Consider the following 25423-nt stretch of genomic DNA (forward strand, 5'->3'; position numbering starts at 1 on the left):
AAGAAGAAATAAAGAAAAGATAAGATATATTATGATGCCATGGGTAAAGCCTTAAGCGTATGATTGGAGGATGAATGTGTAAAGTGTTATGATGTCCTGAGTAGTGAAGTAAGCATAACAACATAAAGAATTTTCTTAAGGATTCCAGTGATATGTGTGCATATCAACATAAAGGGTAAAGTGTAGATCATAGAAAAGGCTTTATGCTCATATGAGGAAGGCTTGAAACATAAGAACATAAGTATCTATTTAGGAGAATTAAGATTTTATGTTGTAAGGGGTTACATAAGAATGTAAAAGAAAATTCAATATAGTGGTAAAGAAACCCTAATGCTTCTACGCTTGGAGTATTTTGAGGCATCATTAGATAGATGTAAAGGCTAGCTAGGTGTGTCTCTGGGGTTACAAATATTGAAAGATTTTGACTTAAGTGTATGAATGATAAACTAGAATTTTCTTTTAAAAGAAAGCAGCTGAGGTGTCATGCCAATTTAGAAAAAAGGACAAATTCACCATGGCCAAGTAAAATAAAACATTGAAAAGTACATCAGGATTGAATTTCATAGATGATATTCCATGCCAATAGTCGATGGGGGTAGTATTAGAAGCTTGTGCATGTAGTATTTATTAAAAAAGCTAGTAGATTGTATGATTAAATCATAAATATTTGATTGAATGTTCTGGATATTGCCATTTCGAAGAGTTTATGTTCCTATTTTGAAAAAAAATTCCAACTATCCATAGCCTCATGACTTCTATGCTACTTTTGCAAGGGTTCAAAATCTAATTTGTAGAAAAAATGGCTAACAAAGAACTCGAGGAGGTTCCTATAGAAGAAGTAGAGGTTGAAGATGAGGTTGACAATGTTGTAGAGGCCATAGCTGAAGGAAAAAGGAAGAAGGGTTTTGTCAAGATAGAGAAGAAGTCAATGGTTAGGAAGCCAAATAAGCATGCAGAATATTGGCTAAACTTCATCTATGGTCATCCAATGCCATTTAAGAAAATGACCATATTTTTAAAGACCTTTATTTCCTAGTCAGGGATGCAAAATGCCCTAGGATTGATGGTTTTAATCTATTTTTTTATATTTCTACCAAAATAGAACTAAAAACATACTAATCTATAGCCCATGGAATAGGAACATGGCAAAGTTGATATTCCCAAAAGTGTTCATTGATGTGGACTTGTTAAAGGCATTGGTAAATTCTTACAATCTAATCACTAGGACATTCCAAAGGCATAATGGGAGCTTTTTGTGCACATTAGATAGGACTTCTTTTATAGAAGCTTTTGGATTAGAAGGGAAAATGGATGTCCCTATTAACATTGAAGACATACAAGGGAAATTTGGGAAAAATAAGACCTATTTTGTGAACAATGTGATGCTACCCCACATCCCTTATAATGTAAAAAAGGCAAGGCTGATTCCAAAGAAGGTAGGGGATTGTTTTCCCTTGAGTAGGTTTAAGAATTACTTCAAGAATAATGTATATGGACTACACAAAGTTCTTGGTAGTGATGGTGCAAAGGATTGTGTCTATGGTTCCTTATTTCTAATGGCACGTGACATACAAGACCCTTTCCACCACAAAGAATATTATTATGTGGCATTCATCATGGACAACATGCATAATGAAATTGCCAATGCAAAGAAGGGAGAAATGAAGGATTTCAAGTTCCATCATTATTCACTAGTGATGCACCTAATCTTGTATTATAGTATTGGTTACATCAATCAGGACTTCATTGATCAAACTTCTCATGAATTTGGTGAGTTACCTATGCAACTATGGACTCACATTTGGGATAGAAATTTCCATTATTCAAATGCACTTGTATTTTTAAATTTGTTTAGTTTTGTGATTATGAGGCAATTAGACCACACTTTATTTAGGGCCCCAAATGTTTGGAATTTTTTTCTTAGACCCTCTTTCTTGGATGAGAAAACAAAATTAGATCATAACTAGGGGGACATATTTTTGTTTAAGGAGTGCACATTGGTGAGAGTATATGCATGCTCATAGCCTCCTCACATTTTGCCCAAGTATTTACACCCTAGATTAGCCATTATTGAATTCTTTTGGCAATTCCTATTGATGAACAATGAAATGATCTCTCCTTCTCTACACAAACCCACATTTGTTTGTAAAACTTTTAGGGTAGGATATTTTGAAATAGGGAAGAATGCATTTGAAGAATTGATTGAATACCTAGGCTAGTAAAAATTTTCCACTGGACCTTATAGGATGTATGACCCTAAGAACTACATTACAAATGAAGTTAAAGCCATCAGGTGTTACATTATACCTCCTAGCAATCCAATCCCTATAGAAAATTTAATTGCTAATATAGTAGCAATAGGGGAGGCTGATGAGCTATTAGGAAAGTATGGTGAAAGAAGTAAGGTGGAGGAGGCCTTGAAAAGGACAAATCCTAATTTTAAAGGTTTCTATATAGAGATCCCCTACCCTGGTAACTTAAGGAAGAAGGTAGAAAATTTTGATTACATCATGTATCATATTCCACATGAACCAAATGGAAAGGAAGAAACTATAAATAGAGCATCCCCTTAGCTAGAAGAACAATTGGAGGTTGATGTGGAGGAGGAGCAACCATCATCTACAACATGGGTGCCAAAGGGGAATAAGAGGTAGAAAAAAATGCACATCCTAGAGAGGGTGGTAAGTAGGGCCTAGCAGGAAAAATTATTTGCATCAAAGCACTACAGAGTCAAGAAAAGCCTCTAGTGATCTTCAAATTGTAGCATCAAGATTGGATGATAGACCCATCCAATCTAAAAAATTTATGGATGATGATGATTTCATTAAATAATCAAAATTTAAAAGCTTTCTCTATAAAATAAAATAGAATGAGCTTAGATTGAACCTCATGCCAAGAGAGGATCCTGAGAAAAATAAAGAATTGGCAGATAAACTGCTAGCCTATTATCTAGAAAGTGAGACAATGACCCCTACAAAAGCTAGGAAGTTGGTGGATAGGAGTGGTATGATTCTGATACCAAATTGGGATATTGAGAGAACTTTTGTTCTTGATCAATTAAGGAGACAAGACAACATCATTAGCTATGAGGTTAGTCGCAGTGAGGGACTGAATAGGGGGTCAGGGTTTAATATAAACACAAAAACCCTAGTAATGTGGAGTGTTGCCCCTAACACAAAAAAGCCTAAGATGATAGACATATAGGAAACTACACAAGGCAATATGATTGTATGGACACTAGACAATGCCACTAGAAAAGAGATCTCTAGCCTATTCAAACACTTTGCAATCATGTATGAGGTAAAGGTAGATCAAATTGAAGATAGGCTAGCTGCTATATACAATGAATGTCTAGATGTCAGAAAATTGTATGAGGAAAAGCTCAAAATGAGATCTGTGCAAAAATAGAGGATAGAGGAGTTGGAAGGGAGACTTTAGAGCCTAGAAGCAAAGGTGGCATCCCTAAAAGAACAACTCAACAATGTAATAGAGGTAGAACATGCACCTAAAGAAGTGGAAGAGGAAAAGCACATTGTATAAGTAGAAGCCCAAATAGAAGAGATACCTATAGGGGTGATAGTGCCAGTTCTTGTGGTGAGGGTGGTAATAGAGGTTCCTTAATCTGATAGTGCAACAAATAAGAATGTTATGATGAATCTACTAAATCACAAAATAAGCATTTTGAAGATAATATCTCAAGTTGCCTATAATGTATTCATCAATTCACAATCTGTAGAACAAATGTGCAAAGAATCAATAGGGTGGCTTGATCCAATCTTCCAACAATGGTGAAAATACATGCAATTCTTTGATTGGTTGATACCATTGCTAGTTAAAATGCTAGACCTCCTTAATAAAGTTATTGCTATAAAAGAGGGCATGGACAAGGTGAAAGATTTGTTGCAATTCTTTATAGGGAAACTAGTAGCGATTTAGAGTAAAATGAAAATATTGACAAATGGTTTTCTTTCTTTAATTCTTTATGCCCTTTGTTGGTGTAAATAAATATTTACTTATTACACTTACTTAAGTTTACTTAAGTTAATGCATTATTTAATTATTTTGTATTATTTTATTATTATTTTAGGTGAGACACTTAGGAGTTTTTGAACTCTCATTGAGTTATGCAACTCTAATTATGCACATGGTGTCTACAACATAGGAGTATGTATCATTCACAGAGTTGTCATATTGATAACATAGTTATCTGCACTCCTCATTTAGCACATGTTGTTTACACCACTAATTTTTGTGCTACAACATTGTAGGCTTATCCTCACATCATCGTACTTAATCCTGTGCTCAATGGAGGATAATCCATATTTGGTGGATATGTGCCTAGTTGTATGACAAGTTTACCATGTCACTTACTTCTATGCATTCTAGAAGCTCTCTTGAGGCTTTTATATTTAGGCACTCCTAGTGTACTCTCAACTAGTTATTGAATTAATATCATCATTCTAATCATACTTTGTCTATTTTGGTCTACTGTGTTCTTGTGTTGAGTTCTTTAGTTCTTGGGTGAATTCTGGCATACACCAAATTCTTACATGGTATCAAAGCTGAGGGAGATTCTCTTCACATAGCTATTTGAGACCTCTCACTTGCTTCATCACCTCAACCTAAATCCAAAGTGTTGTAGAAATTGGGAGTGTCTAGAGCCAAATCTGACCTTGCCATTGCATCCAGAATGATGAACCAATGAAAATTGACTATAAACAACCTTAGCTCAAAGTCAATTGTGAGGCAATTTTTTTTTTGCAAATCAAAACCTGAAGGCCCCAATTTGTCGATTGAGTATGGTCATTCTCAGATCTACAATTTAATTAATTTTCAAATCTAATTTATTCTCTATAATTTATTTCTGGATTTGTTATTTTTGGAAATTTTCTATTGCCCTATCAAAGAAAATATTTTTGCTGAACCAGGCAATGCCACCCAAGCTTAGCTCTGTGTATTTGGTGGATTTTTTTTGATTAATTTATTATAGGTTTAATTTTATATGTGAACAATTAATCAAATTTGGGATATAATCTGTACAATATAACTCTGCAAATTCTAGACCACCTACTGGCCAAACATAGTAGTGGCCTAAAATTTTCCCCATCCGGCAGCCCAATCTCAACAACCTATGGGCATCTTTGTAATCTACCCCCACGGGCATCTCTACAAATTGGAGCATAGACATCACTATCTGGCACTGGCCATACATATCACAACCATGGTGAGAATAACCTCCACCAATTGCTTTGGCTTTTTTATATTTCATGCATAGGGTTCATTTTAAACAGCGCATATAGTGCTCACCCGCTGAATGTGGGATATTTCCCACTGATTCTAGTGATGAAAAACATTTTGGCAACTGTGTAATAAATTTGGTAGCTCCCTCCATGGTGATGGGTAATATTCTAAGTCAACATCCACGTAGACTGCCACAAAGGCAGTACCACCACCATGTGGATAATTGTAAGCGCTCCAAGTAAGCGCAAAATTAGCAGTTCGCAGACAACTGCTAGCTTTATAGATGTTACCATAGGACACATGACGCTAGGGTAGTGGCTGGATTGGACACTGACTACACAAAGTCATTGTGCCACATGGAGATTTTTAATCACCTAGCTATAGTGACAACACACTAACAGGGATCCAGTCAGCACAATCATCCGCCAACTTAGATTACAGTCTTCTCTACCATGCAAGGAGCATCATGGCATTTTTACCAGCCTATATTATCATTCCTATCAGCCTTCGACTTTATGCCACATCATCACATAATCACTAGCATACTTTAGCAGACACATACCCCATTCGTACAATTTCGTACATGATAACATCATCATGACATCATTGAAGGGCAAAGGAGACATTGATGTCATCCATATATGCATTTAAAATTGATGCTCATCTGAATGTTATTTTAGGGCCAAATTGAATTGCTGAGATGGTTGTATGACCATCAAATTTTACCCTATATTTTGCAGATGCAACCTCTCTCCAAATTTATTTTGGTTTTTGCAGTCCAACTTCAAGAGGCCATAACTCACACATCTAGACTCCAAATCAGGTGCAATTTTTTGTGAAATTGGGTAGAAGTTTCTATATTTTTTAGTGGTGTAGCTATTTTTTGGTTTTACTACATGGATTGTTCAGAAATTGCATTTTTTGGGTGACTGTACTTGCATAATCCTACTTTTTGCAACTTCAAATGCTTTGTATGGGCACATCTGGAGTTGAAAACAGGTTCTATTTTCTTTGAAAGTGTGCTATTTTTTGTCTACTTTCCAAATCTGGTATCAAATTGTAGGGTTGTGTGGACCAAATTGTCACTTTTGGCAATAGAGCCTTTCTTTGCTTTGTAATGCTTTAGAATTGTAGCACATTGTAAAGTTTTAGATTTGTACTCTATTAAGAGGTTGTAATGAGAAAAATTAGAAGTCCATAAAGGCCAAAATTAGGAAGTGGCCCATTATAATTGCACTACCAATAAAGTGCCCAAAGTATCTATTTTGGGGGGGTTTCTTAATTTAGTAAAAAGGGGGGGTGTTCTTGGTGTTGTGTTCTCTCCTTTCTGCACTTTTATTTTATTTTTTGCATTATGGGAAACTTTAAGTTTCCTAAATTAACTCCTCATAACTATGCTTTGTGGTCAATCAAAATGTGGTATCACTTAATGCATAATGGAGTTTCACAATATGTAGAGGGTACTCTTCCTAAACTAGTAGTTGATAAGGCATTAGAAAGTGAAATTTCAGCTTGGGTAGCCATGGATAGGAAAGCCCTAGGTGATATATGTTTGGGGGTAGATGATAACATGATGTATCAAATCAAGAAGTGTACTACATCCAATAAAGCTTGGGATACCCTTGAAAGCCTTTATGGTAAAGTGTCTAAAGAGGATGTGTTCAAAATTGAAGATGAGCTTGTATCCTTAGATCCTAAGTCGTATGATTCAATACAAGACTTCATCATTAAGGTGAATGAATTAAGGATAAAGGTTAGTAATTGTGGGAGTTCAATCAAAGACGACAACTATTCTATCTCATTCATAACAAGCTACCATCGGAGTATTCCACATTTTTATCTTCTTTTAATACCTTAAAGACTACCTTAGGGTCTGCCTACAAGAAAGTCACTTTTGATGAATATTCTAAACTGTTGGATGATGAAGAAAAGAAGTTGAAATCAATGGGGATTCCCAAAACACCTTAGTCAAAAGCATTGGTGGCCAATAATGAGGGTTCTCAAAATTTAGCTGGATAGTCTTCAAACAAAGGAAAGGGTGAGAAGAAATGCAAGAAGGATAAATCTAAGGATGCAGAAAAGACAACACCACAATCTAGTCAACAAGGCAAGTCCTCAAATTCCAACAAGAAAGGGGACAACAATAAGGAGAAGAAGAAGTGTTCTTATTGAAAAAAATCAGTTAATGAAGAGCATGAGTGTTATATCAAGGAGATTGATGATTTAACCAATATCATGAAGAAACATTATGTTCCATTGCCTAATGCTTTCAAGGAGAAGGGATCTTCTTTAGATTCAAAGGGCAAAGGGCAAGCACTCATGGCTAATTTAAACTCTTCAAAAGAATGGATATTTGACTCTAGTGCCTTATATCACATGGGTTCTTCAAAGGAATATTTTTCTTCAATGAATCACTCAAAGGTACCACACATCTTCATGGGTAATGATAGAAAAATGGAAGTTGAAGGAAAAGGAAACATGGAGGTGGAAAATGGAGATTTTCAAGAGGTTCTCTATGTTCCAAACCTAAGTTCAAATCTCCTCTCAATCTACCAAATCACTCACCTTTGAGATGGACATAGAATTGAGCTCCTTCTAGACTTAGTAAAAGTGCACAGCCTTAAAGATGATTCCTTGGTTGCAGTAGGGAAAGTGAATCATAACAAAAGGTTGTACTCTTTCTCTCATTTTGTACCCAACTCTCCTTCAAAGGCCTTTTTATCTCAATCCAATTCAAACATGTAATTATGGCAGGAGCAGTATGGTCATCTTGATTTTAACTACCTTCAACAACTTTGCACATACCACATGGTGAAAGGTCTACCTCAAATCAACTTTTCTAAGGGTGAGTGTTCAACAGATTTAGTGGATATACATCCAGAGAAGAAGTTAAAAAGAGGTAAGTCTTCAAGAGCAACAAGTGTTCTCCAAATGGTTCACATGGTATGAGCAGGTCCTTTTGCATTTAGCCAGGGTTGCTACATACTTACCTTAGTTGATGAGTTTTCAAGGTTCACTTGGGCCTACTTTCTACATAGTAAGAATGAAGTGTTGGACACATTTCTAGCCTTCAAGGCTCATGTAGAAAAAAAATCTAGGAAAGCCATCAAAGTACTCTGAATGGACAATGGAAACATGGATGTGAATAGAAGACTTAGGGACTTTTGTAGACATGAGGGAATTGATCTTTAGACTCCACTAGCATTCAGTTCGAATAAGACAGATTTTACAACACCACGGATTAGGACTCCCAAATCTATGGCAATTTGCATGATTCATGCCAAGTCTCTAGATCCATCATTAGAAGTCAAAGAAATCTCGAGTGTCACTCACATTCTTAATCATTCTCCTCATCCAACCTTAGATGGAAAAACTCCTTTTGAGGCATGGTGTGGCAGAAAACCTATTATGACACACTTTAGAGTCTTTAATTGTCTTGCATGGGCAAAGACATCTTCCAGGGGATGCAAGGCATAGTCACCTCAGCCTTGTACCTTCATTGGGTATGAAGACTGTGTTAAGGCATATAGACTTCTAGACCCTAAGACACATCAGATATTCATGGAGAAGGATGTACATTTTGAGGAAAGTTCACCATGCTTGTCCTCTACTCCTCTCAATACATCATATAGTGTGGATACTGATAGTGATTTCAGCGATAGTGCTTCAACAGATTCAGACACATGGGGTTCTATGGATAGATGCAGTAAGAGGTCACTTCATTAGTTCAGTCCACATGCATACATAGCCACAATGATAGGTCTAGAACAACATGGTACATCCAATCTTCTAGATACAGGTTTAGTGATAGATTTGGGGGATATTATTGATGATTTGCCTCTTCTTATTGATGCAAAACTACCCTCTTTAGTTGTCATGAGGGATTCATTAGACTCTCTTGTTCATTCTCTATATGATTGATCCTCACAGGTTGAAGTGATTGTGGATCCTTATGATCAGCAATTGCAGCAAGGTTCTTCATTAGTTGCAGAAATAGATAGTTCTTTGGGATAGGTTCTTCAGCCACATGAGCAAGTTTTAGAGACATCACTTTTCTATGGGATTCTTTCCACACACAGTGGAAGCATCTCAATTGTCCCCTTGACATTGTTTCTTCCTAAGGGGAGGAACACCATTTTGCAGTCTTGGATTAGCTTCTTCATTGGAGCAGTCATTATTCGACATTCTTCTTTTGGGTGGGAGCCTATCTTGTCTCTCTTCCTCTTCTCATCATTCTCTTATGTATATACTGGATGTATGCCATAATGGAGGATTCTTGATTAATCCTATTACGATAAACCATAGATAGAAATAAAAACTACATGCAAATATAACCAATAACAGAAAATAATAGATCACACAAAAATGAACACAAGGCACCAAGATTTAACATGGTTCACCCGATCCCTGGGCTACATCCACCAAACTGCAAGTCCAATATTATTACAATCTAGTGATTACAACCTGATTACAATTCGTAATCCCTTATAGCTCAATACCACAGCAAGAAGAAATTTTGCATCACAACATAATGAAAATACCTAACCTTAAACCCTTTTATACAAGTATTTTCCTAATTAGTCACCATAATCTAACAACTCCATCCATCCATGCATCCCTATTTATCTCTCTTTTTGTGGGAGGGTTTTTTCCATGAGGTTTTCCCTCTTTTGCTGCTTTATGGGAGATTACATCTTCATTATGTACATGGGTACCTAACATGGCCTAGTAGCCGGGATCCATCCTGTGTTTCATCCTAGATTTTGTAAGCTTAAAGGCATTCCCCTAAGTTACACTTAAGGGGGGGTGTCGGTGTAAATAAGTATTTACTTATTACACTTACTTAAGTTTACTTAGGTTAATGCATTATTTAATTATTATTTTAGGTGAGACACTTAGGAGTTTGTGAACTCTTATTGAGTTACACAACTCTAACTATGCACATGGTGTCTACAATAGAGGAGTATGCATCATTCATTGAGCTTTCATATTGACAACACAGTTATCTACACTCCTCATTTAGCACATGTTGTCTATACCACTAATTTTCATGCTACACCATTGTAGGCTTATCCCCACATCATCACACTTAATCTTGTACTCAATGGAGGATAATCCATATTTGGTGGCCATATGCTTGGTTGTATGACTTATCATGTTGCCAACTTCTATGCATTCTAGAAGCTCCCTTAAGGCCTTTATATTCCGGCACTCCTAGTGTACTCTCAACCAGTTATTAAATGAATATCATCATTCTGATCATACTCTGTCTATTTTGGTCTAATGTGTGCTTGTGTTGAGTTCTTTAGTTCTTGGGTGAATTCTGGCCTAAGCCAAATTCTTACATCCTTGATTCTGATAATAAAATAAAGGATTTAAATGAATGGTATAATTCTTTTGACCATGTTGTAGAATTTCCATAGGTGGCATCCATTTTCCAAGGTGATATCGATGAATGTGTTTTCAATGAACTCTTTGATACCATATTCAAGATTGAAACTAAAATAAATTGGTTTACCACAGAAGGGAAAGTGATCACTGATGCTAGGGGGAAAAAATTTGTTGGTGAATTAACATCAATCAAAGCATGTAAATGACCAACCAAGAGGGAGGTTATTGTATGAGAAGAAATCATAGAAATAAAGGTGTTACTAACAGGGGCAGTTAAAGTAAAGGACAAATTTGTCATCTATAACTACTTTTTGTTGTTTATTTTTGAATTAAGGTGTCCTAGATATTTTGAATAGGTTTTTCTATTTTTTTTTGTAAAAGGACACCTGTCAATCACATTTTCCCTTTTCTTGTTGTAGATAATGCTTATATAAACTAGTTTTGAAGGCATTGTGATGGTTTGAATGCCTGTATATCTTTTGATCTATCAAGAAAAAGTATAGTTGGTCTTGTTACTTGTAGTATTTTAGATTTTACTTTCAAGTGTACTATTTGATATATAGAAATGATAGAATCAACTAAATATGTTGGGATTTTCATTGAATCTCTATTGGTTTTTGTATTAGTCATCTAAAAGGATAATACAAAGGGGTATTTACACTATTTTCTATGTCACCATTTTCTGTCTCCATTTCCATGAGCTTGTTTATTTTGAGGTCATTTGAATAAGGTTCAGGTGACTAAATGTAGTCTAGATGGATTGTGTATTGGTTATGTAGTTGCTTTTAATTCAATGAACTATATAAATGCATCAATAGATCAATAGAATTCATGGGTTTATGAGAAGGATATTTTATAAGAATGGAAATAGGTGATTGTTGTTGATAAATTTATTCACAAGTTGTCTAGATTAGATCTCTCACCAATAGTTAATTTTTGCCTAATGAATAAGGCACTAGTCACATAAATCAATAATAGTTGAGGGTAAATCTTACTTCTACATGCCAATTTAGTTATACATTCAAAAATCATTCTCATTTTGTTTGGTTCATGGCGATAATGTTGGTCATCACTCATATATTGTATTTCTAAGTCTTAGGTGGCTACTATTACTAGAAATATTTTTAAATCTTAAGAGAATTAACATCAATTAAAGCATGTAAATGACCAACCAAGAGGGAGGTTATTGCATGAGAAGAAATCATAGAAATAAAGGTGTTACCAACATGGGGCAGTTAAAGTAAAGGACAAACTTGAAGACTTGATGCTCCAACTGTCATCTATAACTACTTTTTGTTGTTTATTTTTGAATTAAGGTGTCCCAGATATTTTGAACAGGTTTTTCTATTTCTTTTTGTAAAAGGAAACCTGTCAATCACATTTTCCCTTTGCTTGTTGTAGATCATGCTTATATAAATGAGTTTTGAAGGCATTGTGATGGTTTGAATGCTTGTATATTTTTTGATCTATCAAGAAAAAGTATAGTTGGTCTTGTCACTTGTAGTATTTTAGGTTTTACTTTCAAGTGTACTATTTGATATATAGAAATGATAGAATCAACTAAATATGTTGGGCTTTTCATTGAATCTCTATTGGTTTTTGTATTAGTCATCTAAAAGGATAATACAAAGGGGTATTTACACTATTTTCTGTGTCACCATTTTCTGTCTCCATTTCATGAGCTTGTTTATTTTGAGGTCATTTGAATAAGGTTCAAGTGACTAAATGTAGCCTAGATGGATTGTGTATTGGTTATGTAGTTGCTTTTAATTCAATGAACCATATAAATGCATCAATAGATCAATAAAATTCATGGGTTTATGAGAAGGATATTTTATAAGAATGGAAATAGGTGATTGTTGTTGATAAATTTATTCACAAGTTGTCTAGATTAGATCTCTCGCCAATAGTTAATTTTTGCCTAATGAATAAGGCATTGGTCACATAAATCAATAACGGTTGAGAGTAAATCTTACTTCTACATGCCAATTCAATTATAGATTCAAAAATCATTCTCATTTTGTTTGGTTCATGGCAATAATGTTGGTCATCACTCATTTATATTGTATTTCTAAGTCTTAGGTGGCTACTATTACTAGAAATATTTGTAAATCTTAAGAGAATTATGACTAGATCTACTTGAGAGGGATGTGTATAACCCTAAGAATATTAAAGAATTGGATAAATTGTGTATTTGTTTGAAGATAGAAGATGAGGATTAGAATCAAACTGAGATAAATCTCATACCGCAATTTGCATTTAAGTCATCCCTAGGTATGCCCACCTTGGTTTTGTAGAGCCTAAAGTGTAAAAAACCATCTTTGGTTTCATTAAAGTTGGTTCCAAATGATTTACTTACATAGTTGTTACTAGGAAGTAGCTACTCCTTAGATTATGTGAGTGTTACCATTCTAGTATTGAGCATTGTGTTGTTCAGTAGTTTCAAACACCAAAAAACTGGTAACTCTACTAGGGAAATAACACTTTATGTGTCATAAACCAATGTGTCATTTAAGATTTATGTTTCCCTTGGGTAGAATATGAGGTAGGCATTGTCTCATGAACTTTTTCCTAGTTTTGAGGGTTAGTTGCAGTTTGTCTATGATCATTATTTAAGTAATTGTGATCTATTTAGTAACTTTTGCATTATGATAGGGTGGGTGGTGACTTAGAAGGTTTTTACTAGTGTCATTATTTAGAAGTTTGTTGTCACAAAATCATGGAAAATAAAAGGAACACATAGGAAAATGTGAAGAAAACCCTAGGAATCAAATTACAAACTGATCTCCCTCCTCGGGGAAGACAGAATTGGACTATGAAAAGATCTCAAATGTATAGAGAAGACTGTCCCCAAGAGCAAGTAACTAGGGGAGAGAATGTTCATTTTTTTGCTATGGAAAGGGAATCATCTTCCCAAAGTTCTAGATCCCATCCTAGACTATCTAGTGATGACTTTTTTAGCACACCCAAAGTGATATGCCAAGAAATTGTATGGCTACACAATACACCCAGATTAGACAAAAGAAATAACAACAATCTTTTTCAATGAAGTACGAACCCTTTCCTATTTGACTATCCCTAATCCTGATGAGATTAAGGTCCTAAGAATGTAGATTGCTGAGCAAGAAGCCATAAATAAGAAATTACAAAAGGAGAGGGAAGAGAAAATTATGAGAGCTTTTGAAGAAAAGAAGACATCAATTAGGAGAATTGCTACCCTTAAAAAGAAAAAATAAATAACAACCAATGCATGGCAACCAAAGATTATAGGTGAAGTTGAACAACTTAAGATACAAGAACAAAAGTTATAGGAAACTTGGAATATGAACCTAGAAGGACTTGTAATACAACATATTAAGAACTATAGTGCTCTAGAAGCTAATAAAAATAAATCAAAAGATGTAGGACATGTTGTTGAGGCTAAAGATAAAGGGAAATAGAAGGAGATTGGTGTTAAGATTGAGGAAATAGAAAAGATTGTGTAGATCCATGATTCCATGTCACCTTCTGATATTGAGTTTGAAAAGAAAATAAAAGAAAGGTATGCTTTAGTTAAGAGGTTGGAAATTGCAAAAAATGAAGTTGCTATAGCTTAGATAAATAATAAGATTAAGTTCTTGGAAAATGCTAGGAGACAGTCTATAGTTATGCCTAAAGATGATGGTGGATCTAATGAAGCAAATCAAAATGGTACTAAGGTACTTATATCTTTTTCTTCCTAATTTTCACATAAATTAGATCTTAATAAATCTATTGGTGATGCCAGTACTAGTAATATTGTGGATAACACTACGAAGGATGTTGACCATCACCCTAAGATTGATTTACAAAGGAGACTTGTCTAGTTAGAGGGTTATAGGAAAATATGTTTGATGGAATCCCTAGTTACCCTAACCCAATCCCACAAGAAATAAGGAAAAGGTTCCCTAAATTTGTTGAGAACAATTCTATCACTTATGAAGACCATTTGAGGAGATTTCTTGATATGATGAGTGATTATGAGGTTAAGGCTGAAGATGTTATTATGAAATTGTTTGTTCAATCATTAACTGAAGATGCTCGAGAATGGTTCACAAGACTTCTTGAATTATCTATTGTTGATTGGAAGGATATTGAGTACTATTTCAAAGAGCAATATGGTGACAGGTAGAATCAAAGCTTTATCCTAAGTGAACTTAGTAATATTAAGAGGTTACCTAATGAATCCATCACTAAATTTAATAATAGGTTCCAAAAAAGGATGTATAAGCTCATGCAAGCCATGTGAGTTGATAATAAGATCTATTTGATTACCTATTTGAATGCTTTTGATGGCAAAATGGCATACCAACTTAGGATAAATAACCTAGGACTTTAAGAGATGCTTTCAAAATTTCTATAAATGTGGAAAACAATTTGAGAATTTCAAGAAGACAAGAAAGTAAAAGAGATGGTGTTAGATTGTTTGGAAATAAAGGAAATAGAAAGGAGGATAACAAAGGTGGAGGTGGAAAAAAGAAAGAGTCTAGTGAGATAAGTTAAGTTCTAAATACTTTAAAGAATCTAAATATCCCTTAAGTAAAAAATGATAGGAATCCCACTGAAAATAGGGTCCCTTATCAATCAAATTTGAATAGATAGAATAGGTTGCAAAATTTCCCTTACAATACCACCTGGAAAGATGGTCAGCCTAATGTCCCTCCCCCCTCACCCCATGAATACCAATAACAAGGTCACCCTTGATCCCTTATCCAAAAACTCTATAAATTTAGTGGATGATCATGAATTCACTATTGAACCTACATGGTGCTTTGTGTGTCAATTACCCCATGCCCCTAAATCTTGTACAATAGCCTTGTCCTTCCCTGGAAATCAGATTGTAGTAGAAAAATGTCAAGAACATGAAGAAAAAAATGATGATGTAGGATGTAACATTTTTGAGTCACACTATGATTATTCTAATTATGAGGATTATGATAGAGATGTAAATGAGCAAAGACAGTTTCAGAACAAAGTGCAGTAGCAAGTATTCTCTAATGAGAGTGATGTTGAAGACAATGTGTGCAACATAGTAAATGTCAAAGAAGAGGTCACATTAAGGAAGCCCTCTAGGGAATAGATTGATCAAAATACAACAAACATGATAGAAATATGGCTAAAAATGAGAGTAGTGACAAGGTGGCTAGTATGTTTATAAAGGGAGTTAATCCTAAAAAAGGGGAAGTTGTGAAGCCTAAAGAAATCCCTGCTAAGAAGGTTAAAACTATCAATAAAAAATGGGAACCAAAGAAGGAGAATAATTCCAAGGCTTGTGAGTTCCCAAATGATGCTCTAAAGAAGTTAGAAGAGAAGATACCAAAAGAAATCACTAAAATTGACAAGAATCACCAAGGTGTTGTAAATATTTTTAATAAACATCATAATAAAAAGAGTATTGTTATTGATAGCTCATCTGATTCTTCTATAGACATGACTATAGTGCTATCACAAATCACTATCAAAGTTCCTTTGTCTGAATTGTTAGGGATCACTGAACATAGAAATAAAGCTCTAGCATGTTTGGGAGATACTGGTATGAAGGTGAAACATGAGTGTGATGAAAATCACAATCTTCAGGAAAATAGTAAAGAAAAGGTAAAGGAAAAATAAGTTGAAGTAGTTGTGTCTCAAATTCCTCAAGTGTTTTTGGATAATTCTGTAAATCAATATTTGGGAAATGTTGAGCCATTTTTTTTTGTATTTTAGTAAATGGTAAAAAATTAAAAAATTGCTTGATTGACTCTAGTACTTCCAACATTGTGATGCCTTTTGAAATAATGAAGGAATTAGGCCTGAAGGTAGATACTACTCAAGGAAGATATTGAGCTATGGATAAAAGGGAAGTGGCAGTCATAGGTATTATTAACTCTTGACCATATAGATTGATAACTTGTCCTAACAAAGAGCTTACTATGAGTGTGTTGGCTATTAACATTCCACCTCAATATGGCATGTTGTTATCTAGAAAGTGGAGTGCTGCCACGGGAGGGAGTCTACAATATGATTTATCATTTGCTACTTTTAACATTGAGGGGAATTCGATAAAAGTAAATAGGGAGCTTAAAAGTGTATACATGAGAGAAGAATATGTAGAGGATGATATGAGAAATTTTGTGGATACAAAGATTAATGCATTCCAAGTTGAGGTTTTGACTTTGAAGAAATCCAAGCACAAGTCTCAAATGGAAGTAGAAGCTGACACAAAGACATATAAAGGTGATTTGTGGACTATGGTTTTTGGTGGTGCATGCTACAAGGATAGATCTGGTGTAGGTATTTTGTTGATATCTCTAATAAGGGTAACATACAAATTCTCCTTTACTTTAAATTTCCCTTGCAACAACAATATAGTAGAATATGAGGCTTTACTATTAGGCCTTAGACTAGCTCATAAGCATGGGATAAAATGTTTACATGTTATAGGAGATTTGGAGTTGGTTGTATCTCAAGTAAGAAATTCTTATGCGTCAAAGAACAAAAGACTAAAACAATACAAAAATGTTGTATGGGATAGTATTGAATGTTTTGATGCATTTGGGATAATCTGGAAAGATGAGACTAATAATAAGATTGCAGACTTACTAGAAAATATAGCCATAAAGCCTAATGATATTACATTTTCTAGTGTGTCTAAAATTGAGACTCAAACATGGCCCTCTATCCCTGATAATGTCTAGAATTGGCAAGTATTTGAAGATGACAAGGATATTCTAAGATTTCTAAATTGTGAGAATATGTTATCAAGACAAGAAATTGATTGTGTAGCCTATGTAGAGAATATAAATGGAAAAGGTATTGTTTTTGGGTAGGAAATTGTGCAACTAAACACTAACAAGATCCCAAAATGTTTGTTAGTTTTAGAAAACTATTTTTGACAACTAGGATAGGTCACAAGTTGATACCAATAAATATGATGCTAAAGATCTAGAGGAGGTAAATTTGGGAATTGAGGAAACACCTAAAAATGTATATATTGGTAAGAAATTACCTCCTAAAATTAGGAAAGATTTGATAGACTTGCTAAGGAAGTATAGACATGTGTTTGCATGGTCATATGATGACCTAAAAGCCTATAGGGAAGATCTTTTTCAGCATGAGATTCCTTTGAAGCCAAATGCTAAACCTTTTAGGTAGAAATAAAGGCCTATAAATCCAACTCTGGCTCCCAAAATGCAAGAGGAATTAATCAAGTTGAGATATGTAAGGGTCATAAATCCTATTAGAAATTCCTCTTGGGTGTCTAATTTGGTCCCTGTTAGGAAGAAAAATGGAGACATAAGGTTATGTGTTGATTTCAAGAATCTTAACATATCTTCATTAAAGGATAATTATGGATTTCCAAATATGGAAGCTATGTTGCAAAGGGCCACTGGTTTTGAACTTATGTCTATGATGGATGGATTTTCAGGATATAATCAAATAGTTGTTAAAGAATCAGAACAATTCAAAATTTCTTTAACAACTCCTTAGGGTACTTATGTCTATCTTAGGATGCTTTTTGGGCTTACTAATGTTGGAGCTACTTTTCAAAGGGCTATGGATGTGGATTTTGATAATATTATTGATAAATTTCTAGTTGTGTATTATGATGACCTCACTACTTATTCCAAGGATGAGAATGACCATTGCATACATCTAGAAAAGGTATTTATTAGAGCCCTTAAGTATGGTATCTCTTTAAATCCAAGGAAATGTAATTTTGGTGTTACTGAAGGAAAGTTGTTAGGACATCTAGTTGGTAAGCATGGAGTTAGGATTGACCCTAAAAGGGTAGAAGGAATAGAAAAGATTTAGAAACCCAAAAGTGTTAAAGGCATTCAATCATTTTTTGGACAGATCAACTTTCTTAGAAGATTTGTGACTAATTTTGTAGAAATTAGTAGGCCTATATCAAGGATGCTAGAGAAAGGGTCTGAGATAAAAATGGGAAGTTGAACCTAGGATTGCATTCTAGAAGATCAAGCAAGCTATTAAAGATGCTCTTGTTGTCAGGACACCTAATTATGATAAACCAATGCATATATTTTCTTTTGCCTCATTTCACATTGTTGTTGTAGTATTGTTAGAGAAAAATGAGGAAAGTTATGAGCAACCCATTGTATTTTTTAGCAAATTCTTGTAAGCAATATAACTCAAGTATGATATAAATGAAAAATAGGCATATGCACTAGTGAAAGGGGTGAAGGCAATTAGATGTTATTTAATTGGAGCCACTGTTATTGCTTTTATTCCTATTGCTATTGTAAAGGATATTTGTTTACAACAAGAGGTATCTGGCAAGAGATGTAGGTGGATTAATAGAATACAAGAATTTAACATTGATATTGAGATCACCAAACTGGTTAGAGGTCAAGGTTTGGCCAAATTCATGATAGAAGCCAATCTAGAGGCAAACCAAATCAATCAACTTGATGATAGTTGTAGGGATAATCTTTGTGATATGGATACCTCTGAATAGTACAAAGAGGTGATCTATTATTTGCAAAACATGAAATCTCCACCAAAGTTGACAGATAACCAATAAAGATCCCTTAAGTTATAGGCTATAAGGTATGTTATAGTGCAAGGTCAATTGTGGTGGAGAAATATGGAAGGGGTACTTTTGAAGTGTGTAGATGAAATTGAATTTAAAAGGATTTTGAAAGATATGCATGAAGGTGTATGTGGTGGTCATTATATGGCCAAAGCTATGACTCATAAAGTTCTGAGGGTTGGTTTTTGGTGGCCAACACTTTTCAGAGATGCTCATGAATTTATGAATATATGTGATGATCGTCAAAGGTTTAGTGGAAAGTTAAAATTTTATGGGAATTTATCATTAAGACTTGATGAAGTATAGGCACCATTTCAATAATGGGGAATTGATTTCATTGGTGAGATTTCAAATAGGTCCAGTGGTGGACATTCTTGGATCCTAGTGGCTATTGATTACTTCACTAAGTGAGTTGAAGCAATTCCTACAAAGAATGCAACAAGTAATGTGGTGATTAATTTCATCCTAAATATCTTTGTGACTAAGTTTAGATGCCCATAGAAGATTGTAAATGATAATGCTATGTGTTTTAGATCTGAGGAATATTAATTTTTTTGTAAGAAGTATGGAAAATTACAAAGTACACATCATCACCCTATCATCCCCAAGGAAATGCTTAGGCAGTATCAAGTAATAAAAGTATATTGAAAATCATCAAGAGGATTTTGGGAGAAAACAAGAAGGCCTGGGATTCAAAATTGTCATTAGCCTTGTGGGCTGATAGGGTTACTATGAAAAAGGCCATTGGATGTGCCCCATTTGATTTGGTCTATGGTATACAAGTTGCACTTCGAAAAAATAATCTAAAGGAGATGTATACATTTGTTCAACTTTATGAAAATGATATCATTGATGAGATGCAACTCAGAATGGATGATGTTTTGCAATTAGAAGAAACAAGGAGATAGTCTTTTATTCAAAATGCCAAGTTACAACCATAGATGAAGCACTTGTATGACAAAAAGGCCATTGAGAGGAAATTTGTGGTATTGATGTGGAATGCTACAATGGAAGACAAAGGAAAGCATGGTAAATTTGACCCAATTTGGCTTGGCCCATATAACATTTGTGATACAAATGGAGAAGATTCATATTTTCTGAAGGATTTAACTGGAGATATTCTTTAATTTCTAGTTCATGGACAATTCTTGAAGACCTACTTTTCCTAGACGTATCTATTTTCCATGAATAGTATTTTTTAGGTTTCCTTGTGTTCTTGTACATTTTGTATATTTTGTAAATCCTTGTAAATATCTCTATATAGTCTAGTTCTTTTTTTTTGTTGTTCTATTTTGTGTTCTGTGATGAAGTTTTCATTCCTATACCAAGTATGTGGTCTTCTCTGCCATATATTCTAAATTCTTGCATAGACTCATGTAGTCTATCATCCCCAAACAGAGCCACTATTGGTCTAATTTTTCAGAATCCAGAGGAGCTCTAAAATTTTTGGTGAAAAATCATTTAAGTCATTGTATCATGCAGATTAGGGTTTTGTTCCTTATATTTTTTTCCAAATTTTAGGTTATCCTAGTGGTGCTCTGGTTCATGTATTGTTTGAATTATTTTAAATTCTCAATGTTTCTCTCTAAGAAAATCATTGAAATACCCAAAGTGTGTTAAAACCCTAGGTCGTTTTCAAAATTTCAAAAGGGTTTGTAAAGCGCTTAAGTTCTTCCCTCTACAATCTTATGATGTAGGGTTTCTTGTAAGAATGAAGTACCTTCTTTCTCATGTTTCTATGGTCACATTTCACCAGGTAGCTTAAAGCCATAAAGGAGTTCATGTTTTATGATCGTACAATTATGCTTTTTGTAGTAGTGGAATAGTTCTTTTTAAGGTTCCCTGATCATACTTTTGATCCTTGGGAAAAGAGGCATAAATTATTTTTATGATTTGAAAGTGGTCTTATGGCTTTATAGTGATAAGTTGAGCAAGTGAGAAAAAAGAGTTTAAAAACTGTTGAGTGGAGGGAAAAATGGTATTGTGGCTTGATCTATGCACCTACATTCTAGTGAATGTCATAAGGGCATAATATCCCAACATGGCATAAAGGATGGTTTATGAGAAGGCATAAAGTGTCTTATGGTTTTATGTGTAAAATGAACTCATAAGAATGAAAGTGAAGTTCAATTTTGTTTACGTGACTTCACTTCTTGGACTTACAAACAACTATAAAGTCGTGTTATAAAGGTGATTGTGCTGAGTGGGACCTGTTGAGTTGTCAGATGGGCCCAACCCACATGGAAAATAACTTAAGTTCTTCATTTTGGATGTGAATAAAATCAACGACGATGTTTTTTTTTGTTTTTTGGAGATTCAATCTAGGTCATTGATAAGTGAAAAGTGAAATTTCTCATTACACCTTTATGATTACATAGTCACTGTGTGAGTGAAGAGTTGTTTCATCCCTTTCTCTATGGTTACAAGCCAAGTCTATGTGTATAAGCATAATATAATAGATGAAGGAATGAAAAGAAGGCTTTATGCTACTATTAGAAAGGAGAAAATAAGAGTGGGATGCAAGTTGTAAAGGCTTTACAATGTTACGAGGTTAAGGTAACTCGTGTAGGTGTAAAGGAGAAATAAAGAAAAGATAAGAGATATTATGATGCCACGGGTAAAGCCTTAAGCATATGACTAGAGGATGAATGTGTAAAGTGTTATGATGTCCCAAGTAGTGAAGTAAGCATAATAGCATAAAGAAATTTCTTAATGGTTCCAGTGATATGTGTGTGTACCAGTGTAAAGGGTAAAGTGAAGATTGTAGCAAAGGATTTATGCTCATATGAGGAAGGTTTGAAGCATAAGAATGTAAGTATCTACTAAGGAGTCTTGAAATTCTATGGTGTAAGGGGTTGCATAAGAATGTAAAAGAAAATTAAATATAGTGCTAAAGAAACCCTAATGCTTTTACGCTTTGAGTATTCTGAGGCATCACTGCATAGACATGAAGGCTAGCTAAGTGTGTCTCTAGGGTTACAAAGATTGAAATATTTTGACTTAAGCATATGAACGAAAGACCAGAATTTGAAAATAAAGTAGCTGAGGTGTCATGCCAATTAAAAAAAAGGACAAATTCACCATGGCCAAGTAAAATAAAACACTAAAAAGTACATCAAGATCAAATTTCATAGTTGATATTCCTTGTTTTTAGCCTATGAGGGTGGTATTAAAAGCTCATGCATGTAGTATTTATTTAAAAAACTAGTAGACTATATGATTAAATCATAAATATTTGATTGAAAATTTAGAATATTGCCATTTCAAAGAGTTTGTGTTCCTATTTTGAAAAAATTCTCCAAGTATCCATAGCCTTGTGACTTTATGTTATTATTACAAAGGTTCAAAATCTAATTTGCAAAGAAAATGGCTGACAAAGAAGTTGAGGAGGTTCCTATAGAAGAAGTAGAGGTTCAAGACAAGGGTGACGATGTTGTAGAGGTCACACCTAAAGGAAAAAGGAAGTAGGGTGCTGTCAAAACAGAGAAGAAGTCAAGGGATAGGAAGCCAAATTAGCATGCAGAAGATTCAACTTCTTCCAGGGTCATCCAATGCCATTTCAGCAAATGACCATATTTTCAAAGAACCTTATTTCCTAGTTAGGGATGCAAAATTCCCTAGGATTAATGGTTTTAATCTATTTTTATATTTCTACCAAAATGAAACTGAAAACGTACTAGTTTGCAACCCATGGAATATGAGCATGGAAAAGTTGATATTCCCAGAAGTGTTTATTGATGTGGACTTGTTAAAGGCACTGATAAATTCTTACAATCTAGTCACCAAGACATTCCAAAGGCATAATGGGACCTTTTTGTACACACTAGATAGGACTTCTTTCATAGCATCTTTTGGATCAGAAGGGAAAATGGATGTGCCTATTGACATTGAAGACTTACAAGAGAAATTTGGGAAAAATAAGACCTATTTTGTAAACAATGTGATGTTTCCCCACATCCCTTATAATGTAAAAAAGGAATGGATCATTCCAAAGAAGGTAGGGGATAATTTTCCCTTGAGAAGGTTTAAGAATTACTTCAAGAATATTGTATATGGACTGCACAAAGTTCAGGGAAGTGATGGTGTAGAGGATTGTGTCTATGGTTCATTATTTCTATGGCATGTAACATACAAGACCCTTTCCACCACAAATAATATGATTATGTGGAAATCATCATGGAAAACATGCACAATCAAATTATCAATGCAAAGAAGGGATAAATGAAGGATTTCATGTTCCATCATTACTCACTATTGATGCACCTGATCCTGTATTAGCTAGGACTTCATTGATCAAACTTCAGAGGGATTTGGTGAGTTACCTATGCAACTATGGACTTGCATTTGGGATAGAAATTTCTTTTATTCAAATGCACTTGTGTTTTTAAATTTTTTCAGTTCTATGATTATGAGGCAATTGGACTATACTTTCTTTAGGGCCCCAAATGTTTTGAAAACTTTTCTTCAATCCTCTTTCTTGGATGAGAAAATAAAATTAGATCATAACTGGAGGGGCATATTTTTGTTTAAGGAGTGCACATTGATGAGAGTATATGCATGCCCTCAGCCTCCTCAAATTTTTCCCAAGTATTTACCCTATAGATTAGCCATTATTGAATTCTTTTGGCAATTCCTACTGATGAGCAAAGAAATGATCCCTCCTTCTCTACACAAACCCACATTTGTTTGGAGAACTTATAAGGTAGGATATTTTGAGGTAGGGAAGAATGCATTTCAAGAATTGAGTGAATACCTAGGCTAGTACAAATTCACTACTGGACTTTATAGGATGTATGACCCTGAGAACTACATTACAACTAAGGTTAAAGCCATTAGGGGTTACATTATATCTCCTAGCAAGCCAATCCCTATAGAAGATTTGATTGCTAACATAGTAGCAACAAGGAAGGCTGATGAGCTATAAGGAAAGTATGGTGAAATAAGAAAAGTGGAGGAGGCCTTGAAAAGAACAAACCCTAATTTTAAAGGTTCCTATATACAAATCCCCTACTCTAGTAACTTAGGGAAGATGGTAGAAAATGTTGATTACATCATGTCTCAGACACCACTTGAGCTAGAAGGAGATGAAGCAACTATAAATAGAACATTCCCTTAGCCAGATGTATAATTGGAGGATGATGTGGAAGAGGAGAAACCATCATCTTCAACATGGGTGCCAAAGGGAAACAAGAGGTAGAAAATAATGCACATCCTAGAGAGGGTGCTAAGTAGGGTCTTACAAGTGATGCCAGGGAATGATGAATATTTTTCTGACATTAGGCAAAATTATTTGCATCAAAGGGCTATAGAGGGAGGAAAAGCCTCTAGTGATCTTCAAATTGCAGCATCAAGATTAGATGGCATACTCATCCAATCGGAAAAATTTATGGAGGATGATGATTTCAATAAATCATCAAAATTTAAAAGCTTTCTTTATAAAATAAAATAGAATGAGCCCACATTGAGTAGCATGCTAGGAGAGGATCCTAAGAAAAATAAATAATTTGTGGATAAATTGCTAGTCTATGATATAAAAAGTTAGACAATGAACCTTGCAAAAGCTAGGGAGTTGGTGCATAGGAGTGGTATGATTATGATACCAAATTGGGATATTGAGAGAGCTTTTATTCTTGATCAAATGAGGAGACAAGACAAAGCCATCAGCTATGAGGCCATTAGTAGTGAGGGACTAAAGAGGGGGTCAGTGTTTAATATAGGCACAAAAACCCTAGCAATGTGGAGTGTTTCCCCTAACACAAAAAAGCCTAAGATGATAGACATATAGGAAATTGCACAAGGCATTATGATTGTATGGACACTAGACAATACCAATGGAAAAGAGATCTCTAGTCTAGTCAAACACTTTGGACTCATGAATGAGGCAAAGGTAGATCAAATTGGAGATAGGATAGCTTCTATATACAATGAATGTCTAGATGTCAGAAAATTGTATGAGGAAGAGCTCAAAATGAGCTTTGTGAAAAAACAGAAGATAGAGGAGTTGGAAGGTAGAATTCAGAGCCTAGAAGCAAAGGTGACACCCCTAAAAGAAAATCTCAAGGCTACAACAGAGGCAGAACATGCGCCTAGATAGGTGGAAGAGGAAAAGCACACTGTAGAAGCAAAAGCCTAAACATAAGAGATACCTATAGGGGTGATAGTGCCAATGCTTGTGGTGAGTGTGGAAATAGAGGTTCCTTAATCTGATAGTGCAACAAAGAAGAATGTTAAGATGAATGT

At 34.6% G+C, this 25423-nt stretch overlaps 1 pseudogene; it reads left to right on the forward strand.

Moving 5' to 3' along the window:
• The first annotated feature begins 799 nt into the window (after window positions 1-799).
• The window catches only part of LOC149553711 (laccase-5-like), an 83551-nt pseudogene continuing 58927 nt past the window's right edge, over window positions 800-25423 (forward strand).

Source organism: Cupressus sempervirens, chromosome 6 (assembly GCF_028749045.1).
Source record: "Cupressus sempervirens isolate cs-2001-9-10 chromosome 6, ASM2874904v1, whole genome shotgun sequence".
NCBI lineage: Eukaryota > Viridiplantae > Streptophyta > Pinopsida > Cupressales > Cupressaceae > Cupressus > Cupressus sempervirens.